Source organism: Clupea harengus, chromosome 7 (assembly GCF_900700415.2).
Source record: "Clupea harengus chromosome 7, Ch_v2.0.2, whole genome shotgun sequence".
Lineage (NCBI taxonomy): Eukaryota > Metazoa > Chordata > Actinopteri > Clupeiformes > Clupeidae > Clupea > Clupea harengus.
In genome coordinates this window covers 8,746,687-8,760,687 of record NC_045158.1, presented here as the reverse complement: position 1 = coordinate 8,760,687, position 14,001 = coordinate 8,746,687, and the positions used below count along the sequence as shown (strand labels likewise).

Sequence of the window (14,001 nt, the reverse complement as noted above, 5' to 3'; positions counted from 1 at the left end):
ATTTGTTCAGAAGGAGCGCCTGAGAGATGTGCAGACCAAATCAGCCCTGGGTCAGTACCGCACTCTGTGGACACACAGGCTCTGATTCTAGCTCTAGCTGTTTTTTCTCCGTCTCCCTCTTCCAAATGTTCTCCCTCTTTTTTATTCTCTTGCACTGTCTCCTGCTCTTCCTCTCCCTGCAGTATGAGATCCAAGAGGGCCGTTATGGTGGAGTGCAACACATTGTCTCCCCATTAGGAGGCACTCAGGACATCATGGGTGCCTTTTGTTTTTACCCATTAGATAATTAACGAGAGAGGGAGAGAGAGAGAGAGCAAGAGCAAGAGCACAAGACCTGGTCCATACCGCAATTACCACTCTAACGGATGACTGTGGGATTGGGCCAATGTCTTTCAGTGACGGCTCGCACCAAAAGTGGGCTGAATTATACCCAGACGATTACGGCAATTAGGAGGCCATTTGAGGAGAACAGTGGCCATAACTCAAGAGTGTGCTTCATCGGTTTCACAAGGGAAATAAAACGCTCTGCAGCCAATCCTTTAGGCCTTATCAGTCAATGTGACAGCAGTAGGATGAGTGATAGAAGTCGTTGCTTAACTGACAGATACAATAATAATTCAACAGAGAGAGGGAATCATGTCAAAATGTTTTAATCCAAGCCATAATAACAATGAAAGTGTTGCTTTAATGACTGCTACCCATCCATGGGCTGTTTTCCTGCTTATGCCACGATTACAATACAGCCAAATGGTTTAAAGCGGAACAATTTTCTTCATGCTAATGTGTAGCACTGAACATTAGTGGTTACTGTTAAGTTTGTTTACTACTGCTAATATACGCTGGTCAGAATGCTCTTACAGAACAGTGCTTAAACAGTACACATATTGACACACTGTACCATTTTGATAACACGATGAGCAATTCACATAGCCTAAAGTTGGCCACACACAAGACAGGTAATGACCTTGAGTTGGGGCAGATCAGTCATGATCTGTGCTGACTTTTCATTGTAAACATTCACAGGGTTGAGGCCATACATATTCATGTGTGGAGTCCAGGTAGAATATTTTGCTCAGTAAATGCTGCAGATATTCTGCGACTAGACATAAAACAGCTTAAAGGGGTGTCTCCTGGGTGAAGACTAGGTTTTGCTATCCAGATGCCTCTGCAAAGCTACAGTTGATGGAATGCCAACGTGTGCATCTGCAAACGTGTGTGAGTCTGTGTGTGTGCATGAGTTTGTATGGGGGTTGTGTACATGTGTGAGTGTGTGCACGCTGTGGGCGCTGGCACAGCAGATCTGATTTTATGGCTACACACACACACACACACACACACACACACACACACACACACACACACACACACACACACACACACACACACACACACACACACACACACACACACACACACACACACACACACACACACGGCTGTGTGTGCACACCAAGCATGAAGCACGCTCTAATAACCCAACTTCACATTCTCCAGGTTTGGGCCGCGTGGCAAAAAAACTGAGAAAAAAAAAAATCATCCACGTTTATGCGAGAAAGCAGATGTGACAGCTCGCTAACGCCCACCTCCATTCAAACTCAGCTGATCAAGGCCCCTGCCTTTCACACCCAAGACTGGGGAGAGAGCGTGGAGAAGCCCGGCCTGGTCAGCCACGGAAGCCTCCCACACATAGAGCGCCATTGATAATAGAGCTGGCACATCCACCACCGCATTCTGCAGCACAGAGCCGCCCTTTTATTCCACGCCAGTGTTTAAGTGGGGGAAAAAGGAGAGAATGAGAGAGAGAATGTTTTGCCACATCAAGTGACTGTGTCTTTATTAACGGATGCTGCTTGACCTCTACATAATACGTTGTACACCATCACACCATCTGGGTGTGCCTTCCTGACACATTGGACACACAATGTTTTCAATGCCTTGAGCTCAGTGTCGGGGACACTTGAGCCCTTTTTCCGATAAAGGAAGTAATAGCCTGTTCAGTGCTCGAGGACTCCTCTATGGAGTGTGACTGAAAGAAATCTGAATTGATATGAGGATGAGGTAGGACTGGTTAGTTTATCGACTTTATGAGGTATACCGATATATTTTCAAATGAGATATAGGATGAGACAATACCGTTTACACCGATATAGTTGAATGTTTCCCACATAACCCGTTTCTTCCGGAAACCCAAGCTAATGTTCAATTCAATTCAAAATGTATTTATATAGCGCCAAAACAATAAAATTGTCTCAATGCGGCTTCCAGTTGAGTAGGCTGTAGCTGTGCCGACCGTGGCTGAGCAGGCTGAGTTGGCTGAGGTCAATGACGGCATCACCTGCCTTCTCCCCGCCCCGGCCCGCCAATCGATTGCCATTTGATATCAAGTTTTATTATACGGCTCCTCAATTGTTGCAAAAAGTTCCATTGATTTGAATGAGCCACCCCAACGTTTACCGCTGCCAAAGAAACTGCTGTACTGCACCACTTTTGGATAGTTGGTAACAAGGCAGAACAAACAAACAAAGCAGAAAACTGAATAAAGTTTCAGCAAAAACAACAACGGGTTTTGTGCTTCTAATTCACATCTTTCATATCATTCCGCAAGTAGTTCAGTCATTTAACGTAATGGAAACTTAATTGAAGTCAGCAAGTAATAGGTTGCTATGCAACACCTGAAACTTTAAAGTGGCATTATGTAGGAATTGTACTTCGGTGTTAGGGTTAGGATTAGCAGTTTTACCTTAAAATAACAGCTTAAAAAAAAATTGGGGCGCTACAATGACTAATATGGAGAATCGCCTCTGTGCCATTGCCATACCAGGGTCCGTAGGCATATTACTGGGTTATGTAGGTTTGCCTGAAGCCGCCTGGTTACTACTGTCTGCCGAACTAGCTTATTTGCCATCTTGCTTTGTCTTGTGGTGCACTTGCTTGATGTTTGACTGTGTTAGGAAAGTTGTTGACTCACTAGTTTGTCATAGTGTCAAAGTAAGCTAATTTCAAGAGGTTTCGCTAGGTTTAGCCGCTAGCATCTCGTTAGCGATTAGCAATTCCTACATAATGCCACTTTAAAGTTCTATTTGCGTGAAGAACTATTTTTTCTTAGCAGAAGTCACGAAATGGCAACAAAATCAGTAAAGAGAGGTATTTTGGAGGAATGTCTTCTATCGTTTTGACAAGTAACCGAATAATAAGAGGGATAATGTATAATCCGGTGGTCATTATCGGAAAAAAAATCTAGCTGTGTGTCAAATTAAATTTTCAGTGCGTATTCTGTGGCTCTGGACATGAGCACTGACATAAATGATAATGCTCAGATCGCGATTTTTGTCCGCAGTGTTAACAACCAGTTCGAAGTGACAGAGGAATTACTTTGTGTAAAAACAATGCAAGGCTGTACCACAGCTAAGGATGTATTTGAGCAACTGTGGGAAGCAATTGAGCATGCTGGTCTGTCATGGAAGTCGCTCTGAGGAATAACAACAGACGGCGCACCATCAATGATTAGTATATCAGTAAACTATTCATTTTAGATCACTATGGATGGAAAGATGCTGTATTTTGACAGACATAAAATTATTCACTTGAAATATATTTATTATAAATACATATATTTTATAAAATAAAATAATTCAAATTTTTGCTGAAACTTTATTCAGTTTTCTGCTTTGTTTTATTTGTTTGCAGCCTTGTTACCAACTATCCAAAAGTGGTGCAGTACAGCAGTTTCTTTGAAATGTGCATGTATGAAGTACAAATATATATGCAGTTGTCGATGAAGACATTATCCCACTATAACTGCTGTATATGTAAGACATGGGCTATAAATGAGTCAAAGTGATCCAAAAATGCAACTATAACAAACACCTTTATCCAAAGCATCTTGCATTTCCCAGGAATTGAAACCCAGGTCAGCTACTTGTTATTCACCAACACAAACCATCGTACCACTGATCACACATGGTAAATTTGCCACACTCAAAAGTGGTATCTACAGTGTTGTGAGCCAACAGATCAAAAACATCTGGCCCCCCACTGACCAGACTGGACGCTCATCGGCCCCCCGGGTAATTTTAGTTTGAGACAACTGCTCTAGACCATAACCCCGACCCCATTCTCCCTCTGTGTCTGCGGAGGTCCCTTTAGACCCCATAGTGGCCAGTGACCTTAAATTTATATATTTATTAACTACTTTGATATATTTTCATATGGATGTTCCGTTCGGTGTCAAACAGTACATGTTTAGCTAGCCAGCTAACAGTATAATGAGTCCAGCCACGTCTGTGAACCATTCGCCTATTTGTATCTTTTGATACAGTTTTCCTCTGTGTATTTCTCACTGCAAAACCACTAAAAATGTAGCTCTCTCTCATAATGTGTTAACCATCACCAAAATATCTGCATGGAAGTGGCCACAGTCAATTTTTGAAAACTGAACTGAAACTGAACTAGCTAACTGTTAGCTAGTGAAGCTAACATGGGTAAGACAACTTTACCTCAGAGTTATCAGTCTGAAATGGGCAGCTATCCAATTATATTTGGAAGAATCCAACAGAAATGCAGTAGCTACTATAATTTTCAGATATACAAGGGGGAATCCACACTATGGCAACTGAGACTGACCATCTGCTCCCCATACTCGTTCTAGCAAATAAAAAGCAAGACGAGGGAATAAACTCGTAATGTCCAGCATTTTTTTTCCTAATTGTGCTGCTTCTCTGAGAACATGGCCCTTGTTTTAAGATAAAAGAAGCTTCACATGCTAATTACTGTGGCCTTCATGTAGGAAACCCAGAGCACGAGCATGAACCTGCATCCAAAATAAGCTCGAAACAGGAACAAGAGCTGCCTCATGGGTAAATATGTTGTTTCTACTTCTCTGTGCGCATACAGATAAGGGGCTTCAGATAAGGACCTTTGCTTGTAATGAGTACTTTGTTGGGACTCTACCGCATCAGTTGTTTATCTGTTTATCTTCAGCTTGAAGGGTTGCTTAATGTACTCAAACACAAGCACCCTGGGCTGGTGATTTCAGGGGAGTGTGCTGCGGTTCGACCCCTCACGAGGAGCCGACTTATGGGCGACTTAGAGGGGGTACAATCCACTGCAAGGCAATCCGTTCAATTCATTCGATTTATTTTTAATTATTTTATTTACCACGGCTTGCGTGTACAGTGGCCTATTATTTTCTCGGGACTTGCAGGGTTTTTGTTCGGCGCTTGCATAATGGAGAACGCAAGCGCACACACAGACTACTCCTGGTCTAAAGCTCATTATAATTTTTTTTTCCAAGTGCGTTTTGAAGAGCCAGCTTTTGAAATGCATTCAAAAACACAGTGTTCTGAGCGCTCCTAATCCCCCGCCGTTCTGGAATGGGAAGACCTGACTTGGAGAGAGCACAACTATGCAAAACAGTCAGGCGCTTCCTGCATACATCTAATTAAAAGAAGTTTTCAAAAGGCAATTTATCTGTGAATAATAGCATCAAATACAGAGGAGAACAGGCAAAAGACTGAGACTGAAATGTATTTCAATAGTGCCAGTGGAGGTGGGTATGGGGATGGGTGGGGTGAACAGGAGGAGGTTGCTGGGTCATGGTTCCTAATTAAAGACGAGAAAGTCAGCGGTAGCCCTGAGATAGCCTCTACCCTTGACTTACCTCCATAAACAAACACACACACAAGGCTCAGGACATTTTTTTAAGTGGATCCTCATGACGCGGCTGTTTTCTTGCTGTCGGTTTAAAAAAAGACAAAAAGAGGGAAGAAGTAACCAACAGCTCCTCTGAAAGAGCCCAAACTGAAGCTGTCCTTAGCGTGGACAGAGCAGAGATCAAGCCCCTCTCCCCAGAGGCCCAGGGCCACGCGCGCCCCCGACTTTGGAGAGGGTTCATTAGGACAGCACTTTCCCACAGCAGCCCCAACCCCCCAACTCTCCACTGCCTCAGCACACAGCTAACAAGGGAGGGCTAGCGACACAAAATGTATGGAGCTCTGTGTTGAAGCACTAGCTTCTCTCACAGCAGCAGCCCGCGGGGAAAACCACTAGCGCTGAACAAACAGCACTGTATGGAGCTTTTCCTGTGACACCCAAATCTCTCATGGCATCAAGGATCAATGGATTCTGCCATCAGTGTAAACAAGCCAAACCATTACAGCAAAATAATAACTACAACATACATGGTCTGTCCGCCATGACACACTGCCTGCTCTTAACACCACACTAACTTGATAGCTGTCGCCACAGACTTACGAAACAACCACATTTTCTACATTCAATCTTGCATACCATTGCGAGCAAACTATTTAAACAGGGTGGAGTTTGTGTCTATGACATGTATTGGCGTCATCACATCAGCAATAGTGCGAGGTCATCGGAGCTGGCACCAACATGAAACCCTTCCAGTGACACTAGCAAGGCTTGTTCCTTGAAGAACGACACGCGCTTATATACAAAAGCTGTATCTCCAAATAAAAGGCGATCAAAACAACGCTGTGAGAAAAGACTGCCAGTGGTGGCGCGTTACACAAAGTTTGCATCATCCTGCTTTTAGATATCTGGCATGAGGCATGAACTCCCAAAATAGCGGCGTGATAGACGACAATTTCAGGGGAGGAGCTAATGCTAAAAAAGAGCAAGATACACAATCAAAGAGCTCCCCCTGTTGCAGAGGGAAATACAAAATGCCAAAATGTTTTGGCGATAAGTCAACAAAAATGCAAACAGCTGCACTAAACCTTGGCTCATTCACACAATAACAAATTACTTTTCCTCAATGCCATCATTTGCTTGCTAGCCTGAATGTGCAGGTACATGCAGAGCTGTTTTTGGCAGGAGAACAGTAGAGGTGAGAGCTTCATTCCTGAACTTGCATTCATGGCAGACTGCAGGATCCCCTGACAGCAGCTGTGCAGGTGGCGAAGATGTGTTCTCCAGTTTCAGTTTCATTCCTCAACCACACACATATACAAACAAACACACACACACACACACACACACACACACACACACACACACACACACACACACACACACACACACACACACACACACACACACACACACACACACTCACAGGATGGCCTAGTGATTACAATTAAGCAGCTCTTATCCTTCCACATAATCAAGTCTGGGTGGTAATCCCCATGTGTGTACGCTCTACCTATCCAGCAGGATGGTGACTCAAGAGGCACAAGGAATGGGTTTCCGTACACGCCTGCAAACTGGGCACAGGAAGGATGATTTATACAGAGCAATCACAGACCGTTACCTGTGGGATCAGACATGCTACACAGCCCCCGCCCACCCCCGATTCCCCCAATGCAGACAGCTCAAAGCCAAACAGAGAGCAGGGATGCCCAGGAAGAGAGAATGCTCTTAGTGAGTGCTCAGATCCGAGGTGGGCTGGCAGGCCGGGGTGGGGTGGGGTGGGGGTAACAGACACATACCCATGAGATGGGGGGATATTTGTGAGCGAGTCTTATCTCTGCAGCTGCTGCGACTACTACTCTTTATTGTGGCTTTCTTTATCTCCCCCTTCCTGCCAGGGGCTGGAATGAAGAAAGGGATGAGGAAATGGTGGGGTGAAGTAAGCGAAAACATCGATAATCCATTCTTCCTAAAATGCTGCACAGATAATGGAAATGTGCTACTTTGAAATATAGTGCTCATTGGATGGCGACGACGGCAAAGCATCAGTCATGTCCGCCTAAACTTTACTCCTGCATTTTACCAACTAGTCCTTGCAGAGAAGAAAAGATTACAAGAAGTTCAGCCCCATGTACAGCACTAAATAAACATATGATTAAATTATAATTGGACATAAATAAACAAATAAATAAATAAATGAATGAATGAAAGAATGAATGAACAGACACATTTATTTTTCATTCATTTTATAAGCTCATCAGAAGATGGAGTTGGGATCAGAAGATGGAGTTCGTAGTGTTTAGACTTCTAATAAACACTGCAAGGGTGCCTGCGGGTGGAGAGGGCACAGACCACACAGAGCCTCTGATTGTCTCATGGTTACAGCTGTTGTCATTCCGAGGTAAGGGTCGGGGAGATCAAATGAGGAAACAGAGGGATATTTCTTTTTCTTTTTTTTTCTGGCCCATTTTTTTCCTCATTTGTGAAAAAAAGCAAAGGGATTTGGGCTTTTAATTGTGCTGCCTTTATGCAGAGCATCCCATTTGGCTTGCATCGGGGGAGACAAAAGCGAACAGCTTAACCTCCAGTCAGATGTCACAGCACACTGGCAGCCTGTTGTTTTAATAACGGTGCCAGGGTCCGCGGAGAAGGGAGAGGCGATGCTGCAAAATCTTGTTTAAAAAAATAAATAAATAAATAAAAAATCACTACTTTGGCAGTCATTTCAGGTCAGCCTGTGGAAAAACACTGAAAAAAATGAACCCAAGCCTAGTGTGAGAGAATGCACTGCCCATATCAACAGTGAAATATCGGGAAAGGCACAGGCACTGAAAAATGGAGACAAAAAGCAAGCAATTCGCCTAGATGCTGCTGCAGCTCTGAAACAGACGACTCAAAAGGCAAGGCTACAGTATATGTTTAGTTGAGGCTACTGCACTTGAAGACAAACCTAGGCAATATGTGCCATACAATTGTTGATCCTTTATTTATCAATGTATTTGTTTAATGAATAATGGCTTCTGGAATAAAGGACTATTGAAGGACCTTCCCAAAATGCATGCCTTCCACAACCACACAGATTAACTTCCAAAAATTTGCCCAGATTTATATTTCCTAAGCTACGCTACTGTGGATTGACGGATAATCCATGAATTTCTTAAATATAATCACATTTGAGCAGATCATGGGCGCCTCGTGGCAGCAGAGATTCGGAGTGCAGAGCATATGCAATATGCTGATCCCTAAGCTCATCAAACCCCTTTCTTAACAGTCAAAACCAATCTACGGAGCCCTCAGAGGGGGTTTCAACTGTGGGCTGCTCCAGAGTCAGAGACCTCTGCTGATGTGAGGGGGGAAGGTATAGGAGTGTATGTGCCCATGCAGGTCTGTGTTTGCATTCAAAGTAACATACAGATTTTGGGGATTTCTTGCACTTTTACAAACGTTTACATTGTTCACACTGCCATATTCAAAGCAGTGATCCAAATAGCAAAGAACAAAATGATCAAGAAATGAGGAGAGGAAAGGAGAAGAGAAGAGGAAGATGTTAGATGTAGAATTAATTACCACAGAATGCAAATGCTGTCACCAGAAGACGCTCCTATAGGCACAAGTCCTTTCAGAAGCGGTTGGCTCATTAGCACATGTGCAGTGATATCAGGAAACCCCAATAGGAAGCAATAATAAACACCTTTCAAAACCATCTAAATGTTTAGATACAGTCTAATCAGCAGAACCTAATACAGCCAATTAAGTCATGCACTATTTATCCTAGTTATGTAATTTGACAGAATTTGACAACTTCTGACAACTAACTAAAATAAATATACCCAAAATAACATATGCTATGACAAGTGGAATTGGAGACAGACATCGGAACCCCCCACATATTTTTGCATTCATGGTGGTGCCTTTGTTAAGAAATGACCTTGCGCTACCCTGTAAACCTGGATTTTGACCCTTGTTTGGCCGCTGTGTTGAGAAAGAATTAAAGCACCGTGCCATGAGCCAGGCCAGGCAGAGTAGGCGATGTTCAGTGGAGAATTCCAGCGCATACCAAACAGGCTTGAGACTTAGGGTGGCTGGTGGCTGGTGCCACGTGAGCAGGTGCCATGGCCAGAAAGACTCATTAAGCCTCCGCTGTGCCACCTCTCTGTCCATGCCAGCACACTACCGAGTGCCTTTTCAACACCTCTCACAACCCTACACGTCGTTTATCAATCCCACTCGGATGGGTTATCAACACACACACACACACACACACACAATCATGGCTGTCATGAGCGTGCTTGCTCCTGAGGTAAAGTGTGTCACAGCGGGACTGTGCGATTACTTGTCACGCAAAAATGGATGATACTCCACCCCGATGCGGCACAAATGTGGGATTTAACGATATTCCCGTAATCCTAATCTAACAAGAGATCAGCAAGGTGAGCCACCTGAGCGGGCCCCTGAAATGCACTGCACTTTTCTAAATGCACTTTGTACTGCTGCTGTGTGTGCGTGTGTGTGTGCTTCCAGCCTAAATCACGATCTACATTTGTGACGGGATTATGTACACAAATGAGGACGAGGCAGGAACAAATGGCATGAGTGTGTAGATGTTGGCATCATTAGAGAGCTTCATTAACATATGAGCTTGGCTCATGGACGTATCTGAGGGATCAACATTCCCCTGGGACTGTGCCTCACATTTCCAGGGATTCATTGAATGCAGGAAGGAGATGCAAATAGCCTACATACTGCTACTGATGGTCTTGGAATTCACAGATATTCAAGTGTGATATGTATGAAAATGATGAATCATAACAGGAAAACGTATTACTTATTAACAAAGGTCGGAGGACGTGGTTTCTGATCACAGGAAAGACTAAGCGTATTTCTTTCTGTCAATCACATAACAAAAGTCAAAATGTGGTCAACTAATTAATTTGCTATTAATCATAGTTTATCAGTTAGCATAGGCAACACACTATTAAAATCTGCCACTTCAGATTGCAAGTAGCACCACCATTAATGTCAATAATAAAACAAACCTATTATATCTGGAGTGATTGACTAGCCATCTGAAGATTTGGGTATCCTTTGGCTATCCCAAGCTTGAGTGACAGGTACCAGAGACAACTGTAAAATCACCCATCCTAATCAGCAGCCTTTTGATTGAGAGATTACCCCCTTCCCCCTGCCACACAGGCTCTCTGCTCTAATAGGCCTGCCTGGTTAGCCATCATCATTGAAATCATAGGTTCCCGTTTTCATGTTAACACATTCATGTAAACCCATTTAGTCAGTCAACATTTCATGCTGACCCATCATGTGACACCTTGCATGATCTAAAGAGCTCAAATGAATACAAATCTTATCAATGACCCCGCTAACCAATATGAATAAGGACATGAAAAAGAGCCCTCGCTGTGTCATCATTAACCATCTCATGTTCTGGATTTCCAATAGTGTCTCTCATTTAAGTGTACTTATGCTCCAGATTTCAATACTGTTCCTCCAAGTTCTGCCAGCAACTCTTTATTGGGAATCAGTGGATGCCCAAACAAAGATATGTTCTTGCTGGAGCTTAACGCAGTCACTTAAACAAGGCCAAAGCTAAGTGTTCAGTAGAGGATGAATACTGCTGTTTCCATATGATGCAGCTAGTTGCATCCTGTTCACGGTGGCCCTCTTGAACAACACCGTGTTGCCTTGTTCCTTGAGGGAAAAAGTGTTTTACATGAATTGTGATGTATTAAAAGTCTCAACGAGCCCAAGAGATCTGTACTGCATCTATAATTTGTGTGAGGCCCTGTAGGTGTGCTAATTGAATATTGTGACTTAGTCATCTTAAACACTCCAGTATGGTTCTTTGAGAGATAATACTACCCTATGTCCCGTAAAGTGCAGCCTTTTGCATGAGGAAACTAATGTTAATTAGACTGTTAATTACTACTTACATTATATTCCTGTGAATATACACACATTCTGGCAAAACACCATCTTGGCATCCATAACAGTGGCTTTCTCAAGACTGCAACGCATTACTAGCTTTAACTTGTGGTTATATCGCTCATGAAGAAATCGATTTAATGTCTATTCTAAATTTGGATGCAGGAGAATAGGTAAACTGCATTGACAGTGCTGCATGTGCTTAAACACAAGGTAAGGTCCCAAACTCTCCCACCTTTTCAAAAATCCTTTGTAAGATCTAATATGCAGCACACTAAAGGATCACACTGTCTGTGTTTCCATGAGGGGAAACTGTCACTGAAGCACAAGTTGAGCCAGCAGCTTCCCAGAGCATGACCTTGTGACAGATCGCTGCAGCTATTTATATTCATTCATAGTACACTGAATATGCATGCCAATCGCACTGCATCTATTTTTTCATGCAGCAGTCATGTAAAGTGAATATAACACCCCACTTGCGTCTACAGTGCAAGGGACAGATTCATGTCTGCATTTTACATCTCTCCATGGCAGGGACTTTGACTTCCAAATGCTTATTGAAATGCAAACTACTGCACATTTTCAACATTTCAAGAACAATCTACAGAAATCACAGTTTTCACCATTCACATAAAGACATCTTTGGCAACAACTGATCAGTTCACAAACGGAAAGAGAGCCAAGTGCTTAATTATGGTATTTTCCACACACAAAGGCAAACAAAATACTTATCTACATTTATGCATTCGAAAGAAAAGCTTTAAAACAGGCTACCAATGTAGCTACTTTAAAGACCCCAATTCCACTCCTGTAGTTGTTATCACATATACAAGACAAAACCCAGAAGAACATGTTGTAAATAGTCGTGTAGCCTACTGTCGCAACAGATATTTACAGTATGGGGAGATATGATGCACTGCCAGTGCTGTGCAGACTTTCAGAGACGGGCATACACGTAATTAGAGACTTTGCATAGCCTCACCATTGCCTTGCATTAGCACACTATCACAAGCTAAATTACACACAAATTCAGTAGTAGTAGTACAGCAGTCCATTTATAATGTACGCAACATCAAATTTTAACATTTGATAGCTGACGCATTTTCGTGAAGGCAATCTTATTATTCATTCATGATTCTTCAGCAGCCTGTACAACAACAAGATAAAAGCTCGTTTATCAAATTCATTTCTTGACAGAATATTCATGGGTTCACGCTGACACGCCAATTCCCTCAATCAGTCCCCCTCAAAGGCGTGCGGCGTCTTAGTGAAAGCATACACTCACTCCATAGATTAATATCTACAACATCATCGCCTTCTCCTGAGTGAACAATTCATAGAACACATTGATATCTATAAACCTACCTTTTTCTTCCCTTGGGGGTGTGAGTTGGGAGACACCACGCGTATGGAGAGCTGCGTAAACTTGCCACACAGGCTATCACCGGATGGTTCTTCAGTGCTGTTTGGATACTTCACCGCAGTGGGATTTATTTCTTCGGGAAGAATTGCTTTCAGGAACGCAGTATCAGAATGTCTGTTAGATCCGCGAGAATAGTATTACACGCAAAATAAATATTGCCAAGTTAAGGTTACCAGAATCCAGAAAAGCACCGTGCTATTGTCCGTAAGGGAGTGTGATATTCCGTAACAAAAAAGCCATTGTAGATATTCACGCTGAAACTGTTTTATTAGATAATTTCTCAAAAAATCTGCAAGTAGATAATGAAGTTACTGTCGAAGAGAAAAATGTTTAATCCGTGTCTGTTTTCTTCAAGTTCATACCGTTATTTCACTCCAACAGCATCAAATAAAGACAGTGGGAACCGCTGCTGGGGTAACGTTAGGTAGATAGATAGGTCAGGTGTATTCGGATCTCCCAACTGCGAACCACGAAGCAATAGCCTAGCCTCTTTTCCAAATATGCCCTTGCCTTTAACTTAAATAGTGAAATCCTTAGCTAGAGGTGCAAAGGACTCCCAAAGAAATATTTTCAAGAAGTCTTCCTATAGTTTTTTTCTTCAACGCGCTCTGGTCTACTCTAATTGTCGAGATCACTCTCAGCGCAGCTTTACAACCGCTGAAACAACACAGACGACAGCAAGCCTATCACAGGGAATGCAAGTTTTATCCCACCCACTATTACAGGGCAACCTTCGAGGAACAAAATGTAGTTATCCCTGATTGGTTAATTTGTATTATCAATCAAGAGTAGGCGAGTATTAGTCATATCATTGGTTCAAACGCTGTCAATCATAAGAGAATTGCAGCGGTAGTTTGTTTAGTAGATTTCACATTGATGTTTGATCAAGCAAAAAAAAGAAAGTTGAAATCGTGTTTTATCGGATTGAAGTGAGGTGGCGCATCTCAGTGCCTCTCTATTTCTGTGATGAACTTTGCCGATAGAATAGCCAA

The 14,001-nt window shown here is 42.8% G+C and overlaps 1 protein-coding gene across 12 annotated transcripts in view; it reads right to left on the bottom strand.

The window, feature by feature from the left end:
- The window catches only part of arvcfb (ARVCF delta catenin family member b), a 161,162-nt gene extending 147,442 nt beyond the window's left edge, over positions 1 to 13,720 (bottom strand). For 8 of the 12 annotated variants that reach the window (XM_031570399.2, XM_031570393.2, XM_012815941.3 and 5 more), the window contains exon 1: positions 12,952 to 13,720. The gene's annotated coding sequence lies outside the window, so the exon portion shown is untranslated. The remainder of the gene's footprint in view (positions 1 to 12,951) is intronic. The other 4 variants (XM_031570398.2, XM_031570400.2, XM_031570401.2 and 1 more) reach the window with 1 other exon arrangement.
- Between the last annotated feature and the right edge of the window lie 281 nt (positions 13,721 to 14,001).